We start from the raw sequence: 13,712 nt of genomic DNA on the forward strand, positions 1-13,712 counted from the left end.
TTGCGTCATTCATGGCGTAAAAGCGCAGTCTTCGTGGGGCTCCTACTTACCTCAGCCCTCCTACACCCAACTGTAGGTGCCTCTTTAGAATTCTCGCTTGGCCTCAACTTGACATATTCTTCTCTCCAAGGGCCACCGCCTCTATCACCCAGTCTCAGGGTTGGCAGGAAGGGTTCCCGTTGGGTGGGGACCAGGAAGGATAAGTGATAAGGATAACCTTAAGATGTGGAGCATAAAAGTGAAGAGAATGTGTCCTCTTTCGCATCTCAATTAATGATTCCTCTGTCACTAAGATCATGGCATCTGGTCCCATGACTTCATGGCAAATGGATGGAAAAAAAATGGAAACAGTGAGAGACTTTATTTTGTGGGGCTCCAAAATCACTGCAGATAGTGACTGTAGCCATAAAATTAAAAGACGCTTGCTCCTTGGAAGAAGAGCTATGACCAACCTACACAGCATATTAAAAGGCAGAGACATTACTTGACCAACAAAGGTCCGTCTAGTCAAAGCTATGGTTTTTCCAGTAGTCATGTATGCATGTGAGAGTTAGACTATAAAGTTGAGCACCGAAGAATTGATGCTTTTGAACTGTGGTGTTGGAGAAGACTCTTGAGAGTCCCTTGGACTGCAAGGAGATCCATCCAGTCAATCTTAAAGGAAATCAGTTGTGAATATTCATTGGAAGGACTGATGCTGAAGCTAAAACTCCAGCACTTTGGCCACCTGATGCAAAGAACTGACTCACTGGAAAAGACCATGATGCTGGGAAAGACTGAAGGTGGGAGGAGAAGGGGATGACAGGGGATGAGATGGTTGGATGGCATCACTGACTCGATGGACATGAGTTTGAGTATGCTCCGGGAGCTGGTGATGGACAGGGAAGCCTGGTGTGCTGCAGTCCATAGCGTTGCAAAGAGTGGGACACGACTGAGCAACTGAACTGACTGACTGACTGTCATCCTTAAAAGCAGAAATGGTTACACATGTGTGCTTGGACTCCAGTTTTAGAAATGCCACCTACTAGGGATATAAGTTTGGGGAAGATGTTTAACCGCTCTACTCCCAAGTTTCCTGGTCTGTGAAATGAAGGTACCAGTAGTACGAGGTGGCTGTGAAGACTGAGAGAATTACACTCATGTGGCTCACTTAGAACAGCCATTGTACTAAACACTGGATAGGTACTGGCTTTTTTTGTTAGCCTTGCCTCACCTTTATTTCACCCCCTTCCATGGCTGGTCTATTAAAATCTTATGGTTTCTGCCTGAAAAATATATCTCCCATTATCCCACTTCTCTCCATGCTCATGGTCCTACCCCAACCAACGTGCTCTTTCATGACTATTGCTGTAATCACATAACTAGACTTTTGCTTCCATTCTTGTCACCCAATAAGCTTGGGAGTGAGCTTTCTAAAGTTCAAAATTGATCACTTTTCTCTCTTGCTTTTCAGTAAAACTTCTCCAAAATACAAAAAAAATAAATAAAAAGATAAAGAAGATAGTGGTGCATAGTAAATAGTCATATACTCATCACCTAGACGTAACAGTTATTATTTTGCTATATTTACTTCTTTTTAGTACTTAAAAGTAAACAATAGACATTGTAAAGTGAAAGTTGCTCAGTTGTGTCCTGACTCTTTGTGACCCCAAGGACTATAGCCTGCTAGGCTTTTCTGTCCATGGGATTCTCCAGGCAAGAATACTGGAGTTGGTTGCCATGCCTTTCTCCATGGGATCTTCCCAACCGAGGGACTGAAGCCAGGTCTCCCACATTGCAGGCAGATTCTTTACCACCTGAGCCACCAGGGAAGCCCAACAATACTGGAGTGAGTAGTCTATTCTTCTTCCAGGGGATCTTCCCAACCCAGGAATCAAACCGGGGTCTCCTGCATTGCAGGTGAAGTCTTTACCAGCTGAGCTACTAGGGAAGCCCAGGTTCCCTTCTAAATGTTTCAACATGCATCTCCAAGAAATAAGGATATTCTCCTATACCACCAAATTGCCATTACGACCTAACAAAATTTACAATAATTTCTAAATAGCATTTCATACCCAGTTCATGTTCAAATGTCTCAAACCGTTTCCAAAAATGTCCTTTTTCCGCTGTTTCATTCAAAATAGCAGTCAATCAAAGACCACCATTGTATTTGGTTATATTTCTTAATTCTCTTTAATAATTTTAGCATAAACAGTGCTTTCCTCGCCACCCCTCCCCCATTTTTGACAGTTTCTTGTGGAAGAGATCAGGTCAGGTTTTCTAACTCCTCACCTTCCTGATTTGTCTGACTGTTTCCTCATGACATGTTTCCCTATATTTCCCCTGTATGTATACTGTGTAGCTCCTGTATTTCCTGAAAAATAGGAGTTAAGTCTTGATTGGATCAGGTAAAAATATTTTAAAATTCACAGGTGGTGCTACATGATTCCAATTACATTATTTCAGGAAGTGCATAGTGTCTGGCTGTCTCACTATTAGTGATGCTAAAATTGATCACTGATTTAAGGTAGAGACAGCCAGATCTCTATGGTAAAGTTACATTTCCCTCTTGTGACCAGTATGGACGCAATCTGTCGAAAAATATTTTGGCACTGTGAGAATATCTAGTCCCCCATCAACTTTTCACCTAATGGTTTTGCCATTCATTGATGATCCTTGACTAAAATCATGATTTTCTATCATTCATTTTTTCTGGGGGGGAGGCGTATAGGGTACTTTTATTGATGGTACACGACAAGGCAGGGCTCCCTAAGCCTCTCCCCTTCCTCAGGGCCTTGGGGATGGAAACGTGTGGAGGTCGGGAGATTCTCAGTGTGGTGGAGGATCGAGGTGGGGCAGGACTCCCCAGCAGCTGAGGAACTCTCTCTTCCTCTCGTGCTCCTGCTGGGGCTGGGGGTCCGGGGACCTTACTCCTTGGAGGCCATGTGGACCATGAGGTCCACCACCCTGTTGCTGTAGCCAAATTCATTGTCGTACCAGGAAATGAGCTTGACAAAGTGGTCATTGAGGGCAATGACAGCCCCAGCATCGAAGGCAGAGAGTGAGTGTCACTGTTGAAGTCACAGGAGACAACCTGGTCCTCAGTGTAGCCTAGAATGCCCTCTAGAGGGCCCTCTGATGTCTGCTTCACCAACTTCTTGATCTCATCATACTTGGCAGGTTTCTCCAGGTGGTAGGTCAGATCCACAACTGACATGTTGGGGGTGGGGACGCAGAAGGCCATGCCAGTGAGCTTCCCGTTGAGCTCAGGAATGACCTTGCCCACAGCCTTGGCAGCGCCAGTAGAAGCAGGGATGATGTTCTGGGCAGCCCCTCGGCCATCATGCCACAGCTTCCCGGAGGGGCCATCCACAGTCTTCTGGGTGACAGTGATGGCGTGGACGGTGGTCATAAGTCCCTCCACGATGCCAAAGTGGTCATGGATGACCGTGGCCGGGGGGCCAAGCAGTTGGTGGTGTAGGAGGCATTGCTGACAATCTTGAGGTTGTTGTTATACTTCTCGTGGTTCACGCCCATCACAAACATGGGGGCATCGGCAGAAGGCACAGAGATGATGCCCCTCTTGGCCCCACCCTTCAAGTGAGGCCCAGCCTTCTCCATGGTAGTAAAGACCCCAGTGGACTCCACCACGTACTCAGCACCAGCATCACCCCACTTGATGTTGGCAGGATCTCGCTCTGGAAGATGGTGATGGCCTTTCCATTGATAATGAGCTTCCTGTTCTCTGCCTTGACTGTGCCATGGAACTTGCCATGGGCGGAATCACACTGGAACCATGTAGATCATGTAGTGAAGGTCAATGAAGGGGTCATTGATGGCAACGATGTCCACTTTGCCAGAATCAAAAGCAGCCCTGGTGACCAGGTACCCGATGCGGCCGAATCCATTCACTCCGACCTTCACCATCTTGTCTCAGGGATGCGGCTGGCACAGCACAGAAGTTACGGCTATCTGTCGAACGGGCAGGAGCAGAGAGCCATATATCATATATCTTTTAACCGATCTTATTTCCTTTAGCTGATCTTATTTCATAAAGAAGAATTCAGAATTAAGAAGGTAGTGTCTTCTCTTTAACTATTCATTTGCAGAGTAATGAGTTGGTATAACAGTTACTGTCAAGGGTGGCAAATAAGTTTCTAAACATATTTGTTATCACTTTTCTTGTTTGAGCATTACTATGGAAGTACGGATTTTTATATATTCAATGTGTATCTGTATATCACAGTAATATAAAAATTGTCCTGAAGTAAGTAAGTGAAAGCCTTTTTAAACTGGCTCTTGTTTCCATTTGAAACATCCCATTAATCACTTAAAGCTCCTTTCCTTGCTTTATATTATAGAATAATATATTTATAGACAATTTTTGTATTACTGTTTAGAAACTTATTTGCCACCTGAGCTGACTCATTTGAAAAGACCCTGATGCTGGGAAAGGTTGAGGGCAGGAGGAGAAGGGGACGACAGAGGATGAGATACTTGGATGGCATCATCGACTCGATGGACATGGGTTTGGGTGGACTCTGGGAGTTGGTGATGGACAGGGAGGCCTGGTGTGCTGTGGTTCATGGGATCGCAGAGTCGGACATGACTGAGCGACTGAACTGAATTGAAGATGTGTTCATCTTTTTTATTCCTTGCCCTAGACATGGAAGCAGCCATTCCTCCAGAGATTTGGTAGTTTTTAGTAAAAACTGATTTTAGGGACCACAATCTGGGTCCTAGGGGTCATAATGACTACTGAGATGATTGATGTTGCTTCAGGTCCTTTCAGTGCATAGACTTAGGATATAAAGATACACTCACACATATACACACACTTCACTCACACTATTTCCAATTAAAATTTAGCTGTGATTTTTACTGACCTCTTAATTTTATACATGTATCTGAAAAATTTGGTTTCTAATAATACCAACACAATCATTTATATGTTTGATCCTACAATATGCACACAATAATTTGCAAATAATATAAATATTTCTCTCCTAATAAAACAGCGAACATACCTAAGACTTTGGGTAGTTTATTTTGTCCTTATAACCCCTAGGGTTCAGTTCAGTTCAGTTCAGTTACTCAGTCATGTCCAACTCTTTGCGACCCCATGAATTGCAGCACGCCAGGCCTCCCTGTCCATCACTAACTCCCGGAGTTCACCCAAACTCATGTCCATCGAGTCGGTGATGCCATCCAGCCATCTCATCCTCCATTGTCTCCTTCTCCTCCGGCCTCCAATCCCTCCCAGTGTCAGAGTCTTTTCCAATGAGTCAACTCTTCCCATGAGGTGGCCAAAGTATTGGAGTTTCAGCTTTAGCATCAGTCCTTCCAAAGAACACCCAGGACTGATCTCCTTTAGAATGGACTGGTTGGATCTCCTTGCAGTCCAAGGGACTCTCAAGAGTCTTCTCCAACACCACCATTCAAAAGCATCAATTCTTCAGCGCTCAGCTTTCTTCACAGTCCAACTCTTGCATCCATACATGACCACTAAAAACCATAGCCTTGGCTAGATGGACCTTTGTTGGCAAAGTAATGTCTCTGCTTTTGAATATGCTATCTAGGTTGGTCATAACTTTCCTTCCAAGGAGTAAGCATCTTTTAATTTCATGGCTGCAATTACCATCTGCAGTGATTTTGGAGCCCCCCAAAATAAAGTCTGACACTGTTTCCACTGTTTCCCCATCTATTTCCTATGCCATCAAAATACTGTGTTCTAAAGTCATTTGAAATAATTCTTTTGTTTGTTTAGTCATTTTTTACCAATCTGATATATAATTTGGTTTGTTTGTTTTCAGTATTAAGATTTGCTTTTTATTTTTACACTTTTATTTTTTGAATATGTAAAATATTTGCATTGTTTAAAGATCAAACTCACATAATAAAATATACTCAGGAAAGTCTTCTCTACACCATCCACAATTGCCCCTGCTATCTATCACTTCACCCCATTTATTTCCTTTTTAAAAACTTTGTAAATTGTGAAACATAAAAAAACAGAAAAATGCATAAAGCAAAAGGGAATAGCTCAATAAATCATTACAAAATGAACACCCATGTAATCCAGGTCAAGAAATTGAAGAAGGCAATGGCACCCCACTCCAGTACTCTTGCCTGGAAAATCCCATGGACGGAGGAGCCTGGTAGGCTGCAGTCCATGCTAAGGGTTGGACATGACTGAGCGACTTCACTTTCACTTTTCACTTTCATGTATTGGAGAAGGAAATGGCAACCCACTCCAGTGTCCTTGCCTGGAGAATCCAAGGGATGGGGGAACCTGGTGGGCTGCCGTCTATGGGGTCGCACAGAGTTGGACATGACTGAAGTGATTTAGCAGCAGCAGCAGCAGCACCCTAGAAGTCTTATTGTGTACACCAGACATTTCCTGTGATGTGCTCAAAAAAAAAAAAAAATGATTCAGCTATCTTCTTGTTGTTAGAATGAGAGTCTTTATCTTTCAAGTTTTCTGCAACCCAGACAGAAGTGGAGCTCTTTTCTTTTGAAGGATAATTTTGCTAGTTATAGAATTCTAGGATGACTGTTATTTTCTTTCAACACACTTAAGATATCATTTCTCTGTCTTTTGGCTTTTATTGCTGCTGTCTTAGAGTCAATTATCAGACTAAATGTTGCTCTTTTGAAAGTAATCCTCTCCTCCACCAAATTCACAGCTGCTTTAAAAATTTTTTTCCTTCGTCTTTGCTTTCCTGCAGTTTCATCATATTTTTTGCTTTATTTTTATTTTTTTTTAATAGTTTGCTTGAGATTTGTTGCCAATCTTGAATCAGTGGGTTGATATCTTTTAACAGCTCTGGAAATTCTTCAGCCATAATCTTTTAAAATATTGCTTATGTCCTATTCTCTCTCTTCTCTTTCTGGGATTTCAAGTAAATGAATAGTGGACCTCTTCACTGGATGCTCTTGGTTTCTTACCCTTTCTATTGCATTTTCCACCCTTTGCCTCTTTGTATTTTTTGGAGGGATGGACCAAGTTTATTGTGACCTATCTTCTGGCACACCAGTTCTGTTTCAGTGATCTCTAGTCCATTATTGAGTACAGCACTTTCACAGCATCATCTTTCAGGATTTGAAATAGCTCAACTGGAATTCCATCACCTCCACTAGCTTTGTTCGTAGTGATGCTTTCTAAGGCCCATTTGACTTCACATTCCAGGATGTCTGGCTCTAGGTGAGTGATCATACCATTGTGATTATCTTGGTCGTGAAGATCTTTTTTGTACATCATGAGAAACCCTGGGCTGGAAGAAGAACAAGCTGGAATCAAGATTGCCGGGAGAAATAGCAATAACCTCAGATATGCAGATGACACCACCCTTATGGCAGAAAGTGAAGAGGAACTAAAAAGCCTCTTGATGAAAGTGAAAGAGGAGAGTGAAAAACCTGGCTTAAAGCTCAATATTCAGAAAACGAAGATCATGGCATCCGGTCCCATCACTTCATGGGAAATAGATGGGGAAACAGTGGAAACAGTGTCAGACTTTATTTTGGGGCTCCAAAATCACTGCAGATGGTGACTGCAGCCATGAAATTAAAAGACGCTTACTCCTTGGAAGAAAAGTTATGACCAACCTAGATAGCATATTCAAAAGCAGAGACATTACTTTGCCAACAAAGGTTCGTCTAGTTAAGGCTATGGTTTTTCCTGTGGTCATGTATGGATGTGAGAGTTGGACTGTGAAGAAAGCTGAGCGCTGAAGAATGGATGCTTTTGAGCTGTGGTGTTGGAGAAGACTCTTGAGAGTCCCTTGGACTGCAAGGAGATCCAACCAGTCCATTCTGAAGGAGATCAGCCCTGGGATTTCTTTGGAAGGAATGATGCTAAAGCTGAAACTCCAGTACTTTGACCACCTCATGAGAAAAGTTGACTCATTGGAAAAGACTCTGATATTGGGAGGGATTGGAGGCAGGAGGAAAAGGGGACAACAGAGGATGAGATGCTGGATGGCATCACCGACTCGATGGACGTGAGTTTGAGTGAACTCTGGGAGATGGTGATGAACAGGGAGGCCTAGCGTGCTGCAATTCATGGGGTTGCAAAGATTCAGACACGACTGAGCAACTGAACTGAACTGAACTGAACTGAATCCGTTATTATATCTATTCAATTAATTTAGAATTTGGGTTCTCACATTTTTAAGTTTTAGAATTTTTATTTGATTCTCTTTCTTTTCAAAGAACAATTTTGAGTTTTATTGATTTCTTGTTTTGAGATTATTTTCTTGTTTTCAGTTTTTTTGATTTCTGCTCTAATTTTTGTTATGTGTTTTCTTCTGCTTGCTTAAACTTCAATTGCTCTTCTTTCTCTGGTTTATTAAAGTGTGAACTTAATTTATTGATTTTAGATCATTCTTACTTTCTAATGTGTGCATGCAATGCTATAAATTTCCTTTTAAGTACTGTTTTCACTTCATGCCACAAATTGTGATAAATTACATTTTCATTTATTTCAAAATATTTTACAATTTTTCTTGAGATTTCTTCTTTGGCCCATGGATTGTCTAGAAAGGTGTTTTCTGGAAAGTATCTGGATATTTGGGGATTTTCTAGCTATCTTCCTGTTATTGATTTTTAGTTTAAGTCCATTATGGTTGAAGAACGTATCTTATGATTTCTGGTCTTTTAAATTTGTTAAGGCGTGCTTTATGGTGGTCTGTATTGATGAACAGTTCACATGAGCTTGAGAAAAATGCATATTCTGCTGCTGTTGGATGGTATATTCTACATGTTTGAGTGAAACTGACAGTCACTCAGCCATGTCCAACTCTTTTTGACCCCATGGACATGGAATTTCTCAGGAAAGAATACTAGAGTAGATTGTCATTTCCTTTGCCAAAATGTTAATTAGATCAAATCAAATAATTGTTCTGTTCAGGTCATCTATATCCTTACTGATCTGCTTGCTTGATCTATCAATTTCTGACAGAGGAGTGTTGGAGTCTTCAATTATAAAAGGTAATTCTTCTATTTCTCCTTTCAGTTCTATCAGTTTTTGCCTCATGTATTTTGACATGTTTGATTCTTTAAAAAAAAATCTTCCAGTATTAGTTTCTGTGATTTATAGATCCTTGTCAAAAATTACAATTTGGCATTTATATACTTAAACATGGTAAAGCACAGTTGCTTTGCTTTGGAAACACTGGATTGCTGTGAGTCTGTTTCTGTTATCTATTGTGCTGGGTGATGCTAAGTCACTTCATGTGTCTAACTCTTTGCAACCCCATGGATTGTAGCGCGCCAGGTTCCTCTGTCCTTGGGATTTTCCAGAACGCTGGAGTGGGTTATCATGCCCTCTTCCAGGGGATCTTCCCAACCCAGGAATGAACCCAGCTGTCTTGCATTGCAGGTGGATTCTTTACCACTGAGACACCAGGGAAGCCCTATCTATCGTGCAGAGTATGGCATTTGAAAAGTTATTTGTAGAAATAATTTAAAGTCTTAGAGGATTTTAATTTACTTCTACAGGTGCCTAAAAGCACTAGTGATTTTGTATAACCTTAACCTTAATACATGATGCAATGTGAGTAAGGGTAGATTGACTTCATTTTCTCCTTATTCCTAAAGTTTGCTTCTTGGTCCCAGATCAAAACAGAGAGCAGTTCTTCCTTTCAAGGGCTTGGACACTGATACCTGCTCCTCTAGCTCCACAGGCTATCTAAATCAGCTTTTTTCTGCTTCTTAAAATGCAGAATTTCCCCAGGCCAAAGCAACTGTGAACATTGGGTTTACCACCTCTGGATTCTGTTCCTTTCCTGGATCTTGACCCGAGTTTATCGCTTTTCAGTCTTTTGCTAGTTTCTTAATGCTTTTAAGAGGATTCTGGATATTTTTCCAGCCAGCTTTTAAGGTATATCAGACACCACTTATTGCTCCAGTTTGCATCCTGCTGGGTTACCTTTTAACTCCAGCCGTCACTGCAGTCACCACCTACATACAGATGTAAGCTGATACCACTTGGCCCACTAGCAAAAACACTGCAGATCTTTTGGTTTTGGCCTGGGTCCTCTCTGTTACCACAACTTTAGGTATCCATGGGAATCTGCTCAGACATTCTCATGCAAGAAAAACCTGAATATATGAGGAATTTAGCATCTTACAGTGAAACGTTTGATCTAATGGAGATTAGACCTATAGGATACTCTCCTTTTCTCTATCTCAGAGGACAGTTCTGAGGTGCACTGTACTTGATGCCTAAGAGAGTCCCCACATTTCAGCCTTAGCATTCTCTCAGTCTTCATCTTGAAATCTAATCCTAATTTACATGATTCCCAGGTAAACCCTTACTTCAGGCTTTGATTTGAGGAGGAACCAGATTAAGACAAATTGTCAGCAGGTCAGATAGCATGAATTATCTAGTGAACTATTACCAGAAGAAGCAGAAATTGAGATAAAATAAATAAATTTAGGAGATATTGCCGACATCTGTTGGATCATAGAAAAAGCAAGAGAATTCCACAAAAATATCTACTTCTGCTTCACTGACTATGCTAAAGTCTTTGTCTGTGTAGATCACAACAAACTATGGAATATTCTTAAAGAAATAGGAATACCAGACCACCTTACCTGCCTCCTGATAAATCTGTATGCAGGTCAAGAAGCAACGGTTAGAACCAGACATGGAACAACGGACTGGTTCCAAATTGGGAAAGGAGTTCATCAAGGTTGTATATTGTCACCTTGATTATTTAACTTATATGCAGAGTACATCATGCAAAATGCCAGACTGGATGAAGCATAAGCTGGAATCAAGATTGTGGGAAAATATATCAATAACCTCAGATATGCAGATGACACCACCCTTATGGCAGAAAGTGAAGACTAAAGAACCTCTTGATAAAAGTGAAGGAAGACAGTGTAAAAGCTGGCTTAAATTTCAGCATTCAAAAAACTAAGATCATGGCATCTGGTCTCATCACTTCATGGCAAATAGATGGAGATACAAGGAAACAGTGACAGACTTTATCTTCTTGGGCTCCAAAATCACTGAAGATAGTGACTGCAGCCATGAAATTAAAAGACACTTGCTCCTTGGAAGAAAAGCTATGACCAACCTACACAACATATTAAAAAGCAGAGACATTTTGCTGACAAAGGTCCATCTAGTCAAAGTTATGGTTTTTCCAGTAGTCATGTATGGATGTGAGAGTTGGACTACAAAGAAAGCTGAGCATGGAAGAACTGATGCTTTTGAACTGTGGAGTTGGAGAAGACTCTTGAGAGTCCCTTGGACTGCAAGGAGATCAAACTAATCAATCCTAAAGGAAATCAGTTGCGAATATTCATTGGAAGGACTGATGCTGAAGCTGTAATATTTTGGTCTCCTGATGTGAAGAATGGACTTATTGGAAAAGACTCTGATGCTGGGAAAGATTGAAGGCAGGAGGAGAAGGGGATGGCAGAGGATGAGATGGTTGGGTGGCATCACTGAATCGATGGACATGAGTTTGAGCAAGCTCTAGGAGTTTGTGAAGGACAGGGAAGCCTGGCATGCTACAGTCCATGGGGTCGCAAAGAGCTGGACACAACTGAGCAACTAAACTGAAGTAAACAAAGGAGATATTGTAGTATACTTATATGTTGATGAAAATAATCAGGCATGCAGGCAATCAGTAATGGATTAGGAGAGCATTGTCGTTTTGATGTCCTTGAGTAGGCTTTTAGCTTTAAGCTTTAAAAGAACATCCATTTTTCTTCCCTGACCAACCATCCAGATGTCCATTATTCACTGAGACAGAACATATCTAACAAAAACAAAAGTCACTTGAACTAGTATCCTATGGCTGCTGAAACAAAGTACCACAAACTGGGGACTTAAATGATAGAAATTTATTGTCTCATAGTTATGGAGGCTAGAAGTCTAGAATCAACGAGAGTTGGTTCCTTCTTGGGCTGTAAGGATCTATTCAGGGCCCCTCTCTTTGGCTTATTGGTGGCCATCTTCTCCCTGTATCTCTGCATGTCATCTCCCCTCTATGCTTGTCTGTCTCCAATTTCCTTTTTGTAAGGAAGCTTATTGTACTGGACTAGGGTCCACCCTAATGATCTCATCTTAAATTATTTACATCTATAACATTCTTATTTTCAAATAACATCATGTTCTGAGGTACAAGACATTAGTACTTCAACATATGAGTTTTAGGCGGGGACAGGATTCAACCCATAATATTTGCCAAGGCTTATTAATTTATCCTTCAAACTATCTCTCTTATATGTCCTCTTTGACTCCAATTCAGGTCCTTATGTGGCATGCCACACCATTTCAGCAGTTTTTCTGGCATGTTTCCACCCCTTTCCCAGTCTCTAGTCCATCCTTACACAGAAATGTGAGATTGTTCTTCTTAAGCTCAGCTTTCATGGTGTCACTCCCTTGCTCAACAGACCTTCACTGGCTTCCCATTTTCTATCAAATTATATCATCCAAATCATATAACCTGCTCCTCTGCAATAAGAACTTACCTTCCTTTTAAAAAATACCCATCTTTTTCTCCCCATTTTCCTTCTTAGAAATTAAAAGGGAATGAATAAGGGGGATATGTGGGTAAGTGCAGGAATTGCCTTCAGTTTAATGAGAACTAGGTACAAATGAATGTGACTGGTCTAGTGTTGGGTTTAGAAACATTTCCTGAACACACCAAGTAGAGGCAGAGAGGGAAAAAAATAGCAGCATGACCATGACTCTGTGCCATCAAGAACTAGTCACTTAACTTCTCCGGGTTGCTTAATTGGATGAGATGTGTGGCCAAATCCCAGTTCTTCGGAGGAATAAAATCTTGTTATCTGCCCATGTGCTTACATCTGGGAATGTCAAATGAGTTTGAGAGTACCTTGAAAGTATAAAGCTTTGCAAATAGGACATTCTGGTGTTTGACTGGGCTGAGTATGAATGATCAGATCACTCACTCCATTGTAAGATTTTTAAGCTACCATTACTTTTCAGACAAAGATCCGTCTAGTCAAAGCTATGGTTTTTCCAGTAGTCATGTATGGATGTGAGAGCTGGCCCATGAAGAAGGCTTAGCACCAAAGAATTGATGCTTTTGAACTGTGGTGCTGGAGAAGACTCGAGAGTCCCTTGGACTTCAAGGAGATCCAACCAGTCAATCCTAAAGGAAATCAATCCTGAATATTCCTTGGAGGGTCTGATGCTGAGCTGAAGCTCCAAAACTTTGACTACCTGATGTGAAGAGCCGACTCATTGGAAAAGACCCTGATGCTGGGAAAGATTGAAGGCAGGAGGAGAAGGGGCTGACAGAGGTTGAGATGGTTGGATGGCATCACCAACTCGACAGACATGACTTTGAGCAAGCTCTGGGAGTTGGTGATGGAAAGGGAGTACTGGGGTGCTGCAGTCCATGGGGTTGAAAAGAGTCAGACATGACTGAGCAACTGAACAAGCTACCAGGAGCAAACTGGGAAGAGTCAGCAAAATATCATTTAACGTGTGTACACTTTGATTGTAGCACCTGTGTGTTGATTTTTGGGGGCACGAAGAGTGGGGCAGCCCTGGCAGGGGCTATAATACTGGAGGTGGAGACCCTCATAAAACAGCAGAGTCCAGGCCCGTCCAGATTGGTGATGCCATCCAACCATCTCAACCTCTGTCAGCCCCTTCTACTCCTGCCTTCAATCTTTCCCAGCATTGAGGTCTTTTCCAATGACATGGAAGGATGGGCAACTGGATCACACAGCATGGCTGGATA

At 41.7% G+C, this 13,712-nt stretch overlaps 1 pseudogene; it reads right to left on the minus strand.

The window, feature by feature from the left end:
- Positions 1–2,832: 2,832 nt before the first annotated feature.
- LOC129646792 (glyceraldehyde-3-phosphate dehydrogenase-like) lies at positions 2,833–3,977 on the minus strand (annotated as a pseudogene).
- Between the last annotated feature and the right edge of the window lie 9,735 nt (positions 3,978–13,712).

This window comes from Bubalus kerabau, chromosome 3 (assembly GCF_029407905.1).
Source record: "Bubalus kerabau isolate K-KA32 ecotype Philippines breed swamp buffalo chromosome 3, PCC_UOA_SB_1v2, whole genome shotgun sequence".
Classification (NCBI taxonomy): domain Eukaryota; kingdom Metazoa; phylum Chordata; class Mammalia; order Artiodactyla; family Bovidae; genus Bubalus; species Bubalus kerabau.